The 12,822-nt window shown below is 39.7% G+C and overlaps 1 protein-coding gene and 1 long non-coding RNA gene across 3 annotated transcripts in view; one reads left to right on the top strand and one right to left on the bottom strand.

The window, feature by feature from the left end:
• Positions 1 to 12,822, bottom strand: part of KCNK1 (potassium two pore domain channel subfamily K member 1) — a 58,012-nt gene that overhangs the window by 6,525 nt on the left and 38,665 nt on the right. The window lies entirely within an intron of this gene.
• On the top strand, positions 3,738 to 6,366 carry LOC108302820. The gene is made up of 2 exons (XR_001824532.2): positions 3,738 to 3,848; positions 6,098 to 6,366. It is a non-coding gene; the product is annotated as an uncharacterized LOC108302820 (long non-coding RNA).

Raw genomic sequence — 12,822 nt, 5'->3', positions numbered from 1 at the left:
AAAAAAAAAAAAAAAAAATCTGCATCCACCAGATAAGGGCAAAAACAAGCACATTCTGTCACTATCAGTCCTCACCAGAGGACTCTGTGGCCATAAAAAGAGCTAGACATCAGTAGCTCGAAATGGCCATCTTAACTGATCTGTCTTGCTGTCAATTGTGATTAGCACCTGGCATTTGCTGGGAAGGCTCTGTCCCCACCAAACACTCCTCCTTGCAAAACCTGTGGACCCCTCGCCTGGCCCAGACCAGGGGATTCTTCGTGTGTTTGTTGCTCTCCGAGTCTCCCTGGACTGGTTTGCTAACCCTTCTCCTTGTCCCTTTTCTCTTGATGTTATATGTTACTTTGTTTGCTGTGAAATGTTTGATCTGTAACACGTACCTATTGATTAAGTATACTATTAAGTATGGTTTGCAACACAACTGACTTGTGTGCCTGCGGCTCTGACTACCGAGTGAACAGGACGTACTAGGGAGAGTTGCCTCCTTGCAATTCCACGCAGCTCCTGGCTTTTGTGACCGAAATAGCATCAGTAAAAGTCTAACACTATGGAAAGACACAAATGCACATGGACATGGTTATCCCTGACTTTGTACTGCTTATGAGAATACTTTTTGTAAAAATTTTGCCCAATTATCTGGTTAAATGGCACATTCATAAACTGACACATTCCCCTCCACCGTCATTTCTGTATTTTCAGAGATGCCATAAATTCCACAAACAAACATTGAAAAAATTACATTAGGACCAGTGGTTGAAACACATGTCTGTTTTACTTTCTACGAGGTTGAAGTTATTCCCAAATCAAGCCAATCAGGGGGCTCTTTATCCAGCCAACACCAACAGAGAACCCAGCTGGGCATGGGGCCTGGTGGCTATTTTTAAAACATGAGCACTTCATCTTAAAAGAACTAACATGTCTGAACAAGTCAATTCAGGAAAAAGCAAGCTAAATACGTTTTTTAAATGAAATTGGATTCTCACAAAAATCCACATGGTTGATTATAATTGAAAAATAATTTCAAAATCTGATCTCTAAAATAATAAACAAACCCCTCAGTTGCAAATCCCCCAAATTCTCTGCCTTATACCTGAGGCTTATACAAGTGTATGTGATTATTAAAAATCTTCCTCAATTATTCCCATCTACAGCCTTGCCACAGCAGAGCCAAGGTTCTTGATCCACTGCCCCAGAAGGTACAGTTTATGAATGAGCTACAACTAGGCCCAGGAATCCTCTGAGATTGTACATCCGAGTTCTGATGGAGAGATTCCAGGGCTTCAATTCTCAAAAGGGGTCCTCAAATGGTTAAGAATCACTCTTGTTCTGAGCGTCCATTCCTGAATGCATCTGGTCCCTGCACACCCAGCTGCTCCTGGAATGTGGTGGCTAATTTTGATATTGAAAGAGGGAAATGGGCAAGTTGGAGAGTGTCTTGAGAATAACATGAAGGATGGTGCCAAATAATGTTCATGCAACATATGGAATCGGGAGCCTTTGAATGTTTCATTTTGAGAAAAAAAAAAAGCGTGAAAGAAGAATGAGACTTGTTCTGAGGAAAGCAGCTGATATCACAGAATCACCTGAATTAATGGGAGCCACAACTTCAGCTAGGCACCAAGTAGGGCTGTTTTGAAGCTTGCAGAGATCTGGAAATAAAGTCTGAAAATGGAAATGTATTTAACCATAAAAAAGCCAACGGGAGAGCCATTCACAAATGTAGTTACTAGCTTGTGACTGAAAGGAGATGTTAATAATAGTGCTCACAGGACCAGAGGGTCAAGCAGAAGCTGCAATGGATGAATTTAGCTTTGACACTGATTTTGTCAAGAAAACAAGATCAGCTGAGTCAGTTGGACTCCATGAAGCCCTTTAAGTCTGTTATATTACTTTTTTTGGTAGCCTTTTTATAAGTTAGCTTTACTAAAAGTATAACACACAGCTCAAATCTTTAGTACCATCTGTTCCAATAATTTACATGATTTAGGTTCTAGGAGAGAAAGAAAAGTAAACAAACTTGTTGTTTAAAAATATTTTAGCTTAGGAATTTTCTCTCAAATTAGCTCTTTTCATTAGAATGTTAACTAAATCTCATTTACTAAAATGTTATCTCCAAGCAATAAAGATAATCATTATAAGACTCTAAGACCTCTCTCTGCAGTAATGACATTTTTATGCTAGTACTGTAAAAATATTATATATTCCCACTAAGAGATTAAGAATCAGCACTGCGCAGATCCTTACTGAAAGTAATTTTCCTCCTCTGATGTGTACATAAATAATTTTTTGTTAATGGAAAGTAAAATATAGAATTTACATATCATTTGCATTTCATACACTTAACACAGGCCATATTGAGTAAACCACCCTCTGCACCAACTATGCAGTGTTTCATTAGCTATAGACAGCTTAATGCATCCAACGGAAACTTTCAGTCCTACTGAATTTTAATGAAGTGGTGAATAATTTACTCAAGTTCAGTCAATTGAACCTTCAGATAAATCATGAAGCAAAACACATATTTTTTAATCTTATGATTATATTTAACTCCATTACAAACCACAAAGAATTTAGCAAAATGTTAATAGATCTGGCTCACTTGGGTTAAATTTTTCTAAGGCCTGCCATCACATAATTTTTAGACCTAAAAGATTGAACATAACAAAGACTGCTGAAAAAACTGACCTCAAAATTAGTTATGATCCTGAGACAAAGCTCTCACTCACTAATGTTCTTGAATTCTAGCCTCCTACTCCATAAATGCTGGGTTTTCTGTTAATGAACATGCACATGTGTGGCGTGTCTGAGTATACGTATAATGGGAGGTTGTATTGATGACAGTCCCCTACAAAATTTGCCTTCCCATCTGGCTACTCTAACTACAACAACCCTGATATTATGCTGGCTAATACCCAGTCAGGGGCTATGCCTTGCTAGATTTTTCTGGTATTTAAATGCTCCTTAATGAGTCCAAGACAGAGAATCTGTGGGCTCCTATTGAGTACATCAGAGTGAGTCACTGATACGCAACTTCTTCACATACACCAGATGCTTTTGAGAAGGGTGCAGCTTACCATGGCCCCATGTTGTGACCCCAAGCCTGTAACAGTATCACTTATTTGTATTATTTAGTATGATATGGAAGAATGTATACATTCTTCATTAAGTTAGCTTGATACATGTGAAGAAAAAGAAGAAGAAGCTGCAAAAGAGCCACGCCACAACAGAAATATTGAAATCAGTCCCAATGCTTCCCCTTCTGTAAAACAGAATTTCCTTTGCAATCCTGGAGTTCAGCTTATTAATTGTATCTTTCTCACTGGACTCTGTGGCCCTAGAGAGCAGACCACATCCTCTCCTACTTTAATTTCTCCAGAATCCCCAAACACAGCACTGTCCAATCTACAGTGAAGAGTAACACTAGTGCTGTTAGTGACTTCAGTGTCACATGGGCCAGAAACTCAATTGTGTGGTGAAATTCATTGTGCAGTGATGAATAAACTTCAGGTCAGGTTGACTTTCTCTGAGATTTTCATTTTGCACTTTGCTTGAAATAAGTTTTTGTTTCATAATTTCAAAAAAAAGCTAACTTTGAGATACCTTGCATACAACAGGATTTCATAATTCCCTTTTGACAGCAACACTTTTCATGGATAAACTCTGTTCCTCCTTCCTGTCCTTGCCATGCACACGATAAGGAATGTACATCGTCTCTTATTTTGCTTATGTTATAAAAGGAAGTTTGCCAGAGAAAGAAGGTTCAAGGAAGCTCTAAATAGACTGAAGAGAAATGCTGACAGACTGAAAGTGGTCTAGAGTCAATACATGTGACCAAGGAGGCACAGATGGTCAGAGGTCACAGAGGTAACAAGTCATGGCAGGTGCAAGTGGTCTAGGGTTTTCTTGGGATCACTTTTTACTGCCTCAATCATTAATACTTTTCTAAACACTTATTGTTGTTTCTACTCATTCATGAATGGTTTCTTGTTAACAAGCCAAGACAGAGAGGCAATGGCATTCCTAGTTGGAACACTGCATCAATTCATTACCTGACAGTGGACATCTGAGAGAGGGACTAAATTAATACACCACACTTAAAAGTTAGAGGAGCCAGCAAACAGTTCAAGTGCCACAGATCAGAACCTTGCACTTTTTGCAATGAAGTTTCCACTAAAAATGGCAGCACAGTGAAAGAACAATTAGAAAGACTAACCCAGGGCATAGTGGCGGATGCAAGTAATTCCATTACTTGGGAGGCTGAGACAGGAGAATCACTTGAACCCAGGAGGCAGAGGTTGCAGTGACCAAGATCGTGCCATTGCACTCCAGCCTGGGCAACAAGAGCTAAGCTCCATCTCAAATAATAATAATAATAACTTAGGCAAGGGAAACTCATCATGCATCCATCAGTTTGAGGAGATAGGTTCTAGAAAGGAGGAAAATGGGCTGAAAACACCCAAAAAAAACAGCCACATCTTGCTGCTTGCCATATATGTATAAGCGGTAGTGTATGCAGAATTGTGAACCTTCTTAACAATTTTCAAATCCTAGACTTGCTATTTCCACTCTATAAATAAAAAGACTGCGTTTTTGAGAGTTTAGACAACCTGCTCAAAGTCATGCAAATAACAAGTTGAGTCCACAGACTTTGCACTCTACCGCTCCAGGTATACTATATGATGCAAAGAATACTGATGCATCAAAAGTCAACTCAAGTCCTAATATTATTTCTTAGGGGCTCTCAGTGAGAGGGTGGTGTTACTGGCTACCTGCAAAAGAAGAACAACGTGTCTTTCCTGTGGTTCCACGAAGCTGATTCTAAGATAGTGAGACTGAAATGAGAGGACAGGAGAGAGCAAAAACATGTTTAGTAACAAAGGACTGTGCCTCTCACACACGGAACTGGCTGGTGGAAGGTAGAGCCTGGGGTAACTCTACAGATATCAGGAGGTGGGTCAGCAAAACATCTATCAAGGGCCAGAGAATGTGCGCATAAGCTACCTGCCTTTCATATTCTTGAAATGGAGTTTGGAGACACATAGATGAACTTCTATGGTAAACAGTAAGGTCATCAAGGAAGAAGATAGAGAAATGTCTCTAAATTGTGACAAAGAAACATGAAACATACCAAATTAGTGGTGACCTTGAAAAGTAGAGTTCCTGTGGCAAAAATTAATATCAGTGATATAAGCACAAACTAAATTCCAATAAAATACTTATCTTCCTGTTTAATTTAAATGGTAACTCTGATGGAATCCCTATTTTTAAATAAATATCTAATTGCAGAGATATGACCAGCTAAGTAAGATAGGATGTCCAATAGCCCATAGAATGAGTTATATTCTAAAGACATGAACATGAATGTCAGGTAAAAGTTGAAATCAAAATTGTACCTTATGATTATAAATTACTCAATACATAAGTACATTTTCATTATATAAATTTCAAACTGCACTGATGCAGCAAATGTCCCCTTGACTACCCATGTCTTCTTCAATTCTAGTTCTCTCCAGAAGTTACTGTAAGGAGTTTTCTTTGAACACTATATGATGGAGATGACTCCATTTTGAATCATGAAAAACTCCCTGTTCTTTAAATACAATATTCTACTCTATACAAGCACCATAACTTACGTTAATCATCCCCCCAATGGAAGGACATTTAAAGTGTTTCCAATTCTTCACTATTAGAAACAGGTCAAAGACAGCCTAGCCAGGTCCTCTGAGTCACTGGTGAGAAGAGTATAACAGAATGGGCCATACAGTCTCTAATATTCCCTTCTAGCCCTACGCACTACACAAATTGTCAGCTCAAAATAGAGCTTATTAGCAGAAACTTAAAAATAACCCCCCTAAAGCTTCTAACAACCCACTAGCTTCTTGCAGAGGCCATTCCCAGGGGTCATACACACAGTGCCTGGGTGGTGAGTGTTCAAACGACACTCATCTGGCTGAAGTGTGCAGTACTGTGGCTTCCAGGTGAGAACTGGCCCCTTGCTCTGATGTAGCTTCCTTTACGTAGCAGGATTTTCTTATCTCCGTGGGCTTTCTCCTGTACTTCTCATGTTTGTGTTTATTGTTTTTGTTTACTTAAATAGGAGCTTGCCGGCAGTAGAGTCAATGTATCACATAACGACATTTCAGCTAACAATGGACCACAGATATGACAGATTGGACCTGAGAAACTCCTATCACCTAGCAATGTCGTAGCCATGGTAACATCATAAGGCAATGCATTACTCAAGTGTCTGTGGTGATGCTGGTGTAAACAAACCCTCTGCGCTGCTATTTGCATGAAAGTATAGCACATACGGTTATAGTGTATGTATATGTATTGATAATGATAATAAATGACTGTTGCTGGTTTGTATATTTACTATTTTTTACTAGTTTTTATCATTATTTTAGATTGTATTCCTTCTGCAGGACTTGCCTGAAGCTGGTTTGCATTTAACATTTTTTTTTAAATAAAAAATATTTAAAATAAAAATAATGTCAAATGTTAATCAGCTTCCGGAAAAGTCCTTCAGGAGGAATTCAGAAGAAGGCATTGTCCTCATGGAAAATGACAGCTCCATGCGTTACTGCCCCTGAAGACCTTCCAGTGGGACAGGTGTGGAGGTGAAGATCCTGACCCTGTGTCGGCCTAGACTCATGTGTGTGTTTGTGTCTTAGCTTTTAACAAAAAAAAAATTAAAAACTTAAAAAAAAATCTGAAAATGTAAAAAATAAAGCTTACCAAATAAGAATACAAAGGAAATGTTTTTATATAACATGATCATGTTTTAAGTTAAATGTTATCATGAAAGAATCAAAATTAAAAACATCAAAAAGTTTATAAGTTACAGACAGCTAAGATTAATTTACTATTGAAGAAAGAAAACAATTTAAAAAATTTGAACTTAGCCTAAGTGTCCAGTGTCTAGAAAGTCTGCAGTAGTGAACAGTAATGCCCCAGGCCTTCACATTCACTCACCACTCACTCACTGACCCACCCAGAGCAACTTCAATTCCTGCAAGCCCCATTCATGCTAAGTGTCCTGTACAGGTGTCCCGTTTTTTAAAATCTTTCATACTATAGTTTTACTGTATCTTTTCCAGGTTTGGATATATTTAGATACACAAATACCATGTGTTACACTTGCTTACAGTATTCAGTACAATAACATGACAGATAAGTTTGTAACCTAGAACGATATGCTATGACATTCAGCTTTGTTTAAGTACACTCTGTTGTTCACACAATGACAGTAATACCTAAGGGTGCATTTCTCAGAACATATCCCTGTTGTTAAGTGACGCCTGACTGTAGTCTCATTTTCTCCCTTGGGGTCTAGGAGTTAGCATACAGTCTTTTACATATAAGAAACTGTTTTTATTAGATGATTCTGGCTTAATATGTAGTTTTTCCTTTTTATCTACCTGCTTATTGATTTTGTGTTCCAAATTATACAATCAAAAAATCTAATTTTCTAACTTTAAAGTAAGAAATTTGGCCAAGTTAGAACTTTCCATTATGAATACTTTCTTTTCTAAGCATTAAACATTTTCAAGGTTCATTCTCTATGATTTTAAAACATATAGAATTATTCACTTTCCTCCTCAAACTAGTAAACGAATGATATCCAACTCTAATGGATCCCTGTTGTTCCATTTCTATGTTTTCTTTTCCTTACCAGTGTTTACTGTTTAACTTTGAAATGTATTGAACTTAGCTTGAGAATTTAAATTATGACTTTTTGTCCTTATTTTTTCATATTGTAGAACTGTTTTTAATCCATTTTTAAACTATGGATCCCTGCCATATCTTTTCACACCGCCCTCTGCATACTCTCACAAATGAAGATCATCTCATCAAGCCTTGCTTTCGAAAACTGAAATTTCAAAAGAAACATGCATGTTGCATAAATTTTTTCAAATTCTTTATATTACATTTCTCCATTGTCATTAAGCTGGTGAGCACATGGTTGACAGCCCAGCTTTTAATCCACTACCTTCTGCTGTAGAAGTCTAAGTTTGTCAAAGTGCTAATAAAAACTTAACATTTTTAAGTTATAACTTAGCAAAATTTGCAGTAAGATATTAAATGCTGTAGTAGAATAGCATAGGAAACAGTCAGACCAGGGCCTGTCTTTCTTTCTCTTCCTTTTCTCCTTCCTTCCTTCCTTCCTTCCTTCCTTCCTTCCTTCCTTCCTTCCTTCCTTCCTTCCTTCCTTCCTTCCCTCCCTCCCTCCCTTCCTTCCTCCCTTTCCTTTCTTTCATCTTTCTTTCTTTTTTTCGAATCATCATAATTACACAGTTCCTTACGAAAATAAATGAGGTAATAATCTTCTTATCATCCCAGATTCCTGCAGACAATAGGGCTCATTCAATGGTGCCATCTACTGCGCACTGTGATTTTATGTCTTGCTAGGTTACTGTGGGCAAATAAAGGCGGCACAGGAACATGACCCACTACTGGATATGGTTAATAACCACTCGGCTTCATAATTTTAGTGCAGCTTTCCCCCAGTTCCAAGCAGTCACGTTTCAAAACCATAAGAAGCCTACCTAAGGCTTTTTCATCCCAAAACTTACTGACACTGCCTTGGTTGCGGGTGTTGGGATGAAGGGAGCAAAAAGCAATGGGAAAGCAGCTCTTGTGAAAAGGTGGATTTGTTCTCCTCTCACCAAAGCTAAAATAAACTTATCCTCACTATTAACAGTGTCTCATCCCTCCAGACACAAACAAAATGGGCTTCTTATTCAGTACTGGCTATCTGTCCGGCAAGATTCTCCTTTAATATTTTCTTACTAAACTACATGACAGGTTAATTAGAAAAGACACTTAAAAAACAACATGCTATCTAATTCTCTATCAGAGTATACTTACAATGTGTTATGACTAGGATCAATAAAAGTAAATAAAAGAGACTTAAAATGAAGCTTTGCGCTGTGCATGGTGGCTCATACCTGTAACCCCAGCACTTTGGGAGACTGAGGTGAGAGGATTGTTTGAGGCCAAGAGTTCAAGATCACCCTAGTCAACATACTGAGATCTGTCTATACAAAAACTAAATAAATTAGTTGGGCATGGTGGCATGTGCCAGTGGTCCCAGCTATTTGGGAGGCTGAGGTGGGAGGATCACATTTGAGCCTGGGAGGTTGAGGCTGTAGTGAGCCTCGATGATGCATCACTACATTCCAGCCTCGATGACAAGACTCTGTCTCAATTTAAATAAATAAATAAATGAAGCTTTATTGTGTGAAAGTTGATCATATGAACTGAGTCATTCTTGTCATACCCAACAAAGACAGAGTCAATAAGCCAGGGTAGAAGGCCCTCAGGGTAAAGAGCATTGCTGTAAAAAACTGTAATTCTCCGCAGGCCTGGCAGCTGACACTGGTGCAGTAACCCAAAACCAGTTTTGTCTAATGACTACTGAGACGACCTATGGCGACTCTCAGACTGAGTTTGTGTACCACCGCCACGTACCACCAATTGGACCTTGCTCCTCAAAACCTTATAGGTGCCAATGAAACTTCTCAAAGAGCAATATGCAACATTTCTCCATTTTATAAAACCTCGAACCTTCTCTGTTCTTCAGAGATAGCATTCTCAGTTCACACCGGAGACTCTCTCTTCCAGTTTGTAAATCAGTATTGCCAATGAAACTCTCTTTTCTGTTATCTAGCCATCCTGGTGGTCCTTTGGATGACACTTGTTTAATTTTGTAACCCATTTGAAAGCAGAGATGTCAATGTTACAGCTGCTGATGGTCTCACAAAGCTGTTGTTTTTTTCAGCATCATTTCCTAGGGACTTAAAATCCACAAAAGTAGAATGCTTTATGATTAACTAAGAATGATGAGAAGCAACTACCAAGCATAAGTTTAAACGCTATCTAGCATACCCTTGGTATTGGAGCAGTTTTTTTTTTTTTTTCCACATGTTACCCCGGTTGCTCTTCATCCAAGGGTATCTTAGTCTGGTCAGGCTGCTACAATGGAATACCACAGGCTGGGTGGCGTACAAACAACAGAAATGTATTTCTCACAGTTTCAGAGGCTGGGACGTCTCAGATCAAGGCACCAGCAGATTCAGTGTCTGGTAAAGGCTGCTTCCTCATAGCCTTTTTACTCTAAGCTCACAAAGCAGAAGGAGGAAGGAGTCCCTCTAATGTCTCTTTCATAAGGGCACGAGTCTCATTTACGAGACCTCCACAGTCATAACCTAATCACCCCAAAAGGCTCTATCTCCTGATACCATCACCTTAAGTGGGTGGGGGTTAGGATTTCAACATATAAATTTGGGAGAGACACAAACACTCAGACCATAACATTCTACCCCTAGCCTCCCAAAATTTCATGTTCTTCTCACATGCAAAATGCATCCAGTTCATTCCAGTGGTTCCAAAAGTCTTAAGTCATTCCAGTATCTACTCGGAAGTCTGTAGTCCAAAGTCTCATTTAAATAGCACCTACATTATATATGGGTAAGATGCAAGGTATGATTCATTCTGAGGCAATTTCCCCTCCAGCTGTGAACCTGTGAAATTAAACAAGTTAAAGACTTCCAAAATACAATGGAGGGACAGGCACAGAAAAGACATTTCCATTTCAAAAGAGAGAAACAGAACAGAAGAAAGGATAGGTCCCAAGCAAAGTCCAAAATTTTGTCTTGAGAATAATCTTTGGCTCAATGTTCTGTCCTCCAGGCTCACTGGGGCTGTGGTTCTGCCTTCCCAACCCACGGGGGTGGTGGCCCTCTCCAAAGGCTGCTCTGTGCCCTTGTGGCTCCCCGAGCTAGAATTGTGTCTGTGGCTCTATAGCCTGGGGTTGCTGGAGTGGTCCTACCTCTCAGCTATCCTGGATGTTGCTCCAGCGAGGGCTGTCTCTGGGGTCTCACGCTTGCTTGCTCAAGCTTTTGCACATTGGAGCTGTGATGGTGGCAGCCCCAATTACTTCTGCACCACCTTAAGCAATAGGTTCCACTTGGTTGACTAATCTCCTTATCAGATGGTTATTTGGCCACACCCTTGGTGTTCTCTCCCAAGGTGCTTTCTCATTTTTTTTTTTTTTTTTAAGAGATGGACTCTCACTACCTTTCTCAGGCTAGTCTCAAATTCCTGGGCTTAAGGGATCCTCCTGCCTCAGTTTCTCTAATAGGGCTACAGGCATGAATCACTGTATCTGATATCTCATTTTTTATAATATGTCTAGGGTGAGACTTTTCCAAATCTTTAAGTGCTGCTTCCCTTTGCTTAACAATTTTGTCTTTAAATCTTTTCTCCACTTTCACATTTTAATGTAGGCTGTCAAGAGAAGCCAAGCCACAACTTTCACACTTTGCTTAGAAATTTCCTTATCCAAATAGATAACTTCAGTGCTCACAGCTCTACCTTCTGCAAAATACTACAATACAGGCACAATTCAGCCAAGCTCTCTGACACTATTTTAATTTTTTTTTCCTTTAAGTTCTGGGATACATGTGCTGAACATGCAGTTTTGTTACATAGGTATACACGTGCCATGGTGGTTTGCTGCACCTATCAACCCGTCATCTAGGTTTTAAGCCCTGCATGCATTTGGTATTTGTCCTAATGCTCTCACTTCCCTTGCCCCTCTTCCCCATGGCCTTTTCTCCATTGTCCAATAACGTGATCCTCATTTCCCTCTGAGACCTCATCAGGCTGGCCTTTACTACCCATATTTCCGCCAATGTTCTGTTCATGACCGCTTAGGTATTTTCTAAGAAGATTAAGGCTTTTGTCATAGCTCTCTTCTTTTCTTTCTGAGCCTTTACCAGAATCATCTTTAAAGATCAATTCCCAGCAATGTAGGCTTTTTCTAGTGTGCACCTCCAAACTGTTTCAAGTTTCTACCCATTACCCATTTCCAAAGCCACTTCCACATTTTTTGGTATTTGTTAGAAGCACTCCCACTTCTTGGTACCAATCTCTAGAAACAGAACCAATAGGATATATATAGATACATAAGAGGAGATTTATTATGGGAATTGGTTCACACAATTATGGAAGCCAGCAAGTCCCATGACATGCCGTCTGCAAGCAGAAGAACCAGGAATGTCAGTGTTGCAATTCTGCCGAAGTTTGAAGGCCTGAGAACCGTGAGGACAATGGCATAACTCCCAGTCCAAGGTCAGAAGAGAGATGTCTCAACTCAAAAAAAGACAAATAACCCTTTCCTTTCTCTCCCTTTTTGTTCTATTCAGCCTCTTAATGAATTAGATAATGTCTACCCATGTTAGTGAGGGTGGATCTTCTCTACTCAGTCTACTGATTCAAATGCTAATCTCTTCCAGAAACACCCTCACAGATGCACCCAGACATAATGTTTTAATAGCTATCTGGGCATCATCTAGTCCAGTCAAGTTGACACAACAATTAACCATCAGCCAGGGAAGGTGTTTTGAAATGTAGGTTTCATTACTATTTGGGTATAGTGAGGCCAACAGACCAGGATATTTGCAATTGAAAATATAGCTTGTTCAGGTTTCAAAAGTGGGGCATGCCATGCCATGCTGTGGGGGCACCTGGGGAAACATCGGTTGGTCAGGACACAAAGGAATCAAGGGGGGACCTTTTCTGTGGTTTAATGGGTGAAGCAGCATAAGCAGGTTTAGGGTTGGCTGGTTTGAATCATTTCAGCGAGCTTTGGAATATAGGGGCTGTTCCCACTTGTCCGGTACCAGGCCCTGGGGTAACTGAGGCAGAGCATTAGTGGCTCAGAATGTGAAAGCCTGATAAAGAAGGTGGCTGGGCCGGGCGCGGTGGCTCACGCCTGTAATCCCAGCACTTTGGGAGGCCGAGACGGGTGGATCA

This window comes from Cebus imitator, unplaced genomic scaffold, assembly GCF_001604975.1.
Source record: "Cebus imitator isolate Cc_AM_T3 unplaced genomic scaffold, Cebus_imitator-1.0 Scaffold42, whole genome shotgun sequence".
NCBI classification, from domain to species: domain Eukaryota; kingdom Metazoa; phylum Chordata; class Mammalia; order Primates; family Cebidae; genus Cebus; species Cebus imitator.
Note: the sequence above shows the minus strand (reverse complement) of the source record. Positions and strands in the feature narration are given on the sequence as shown.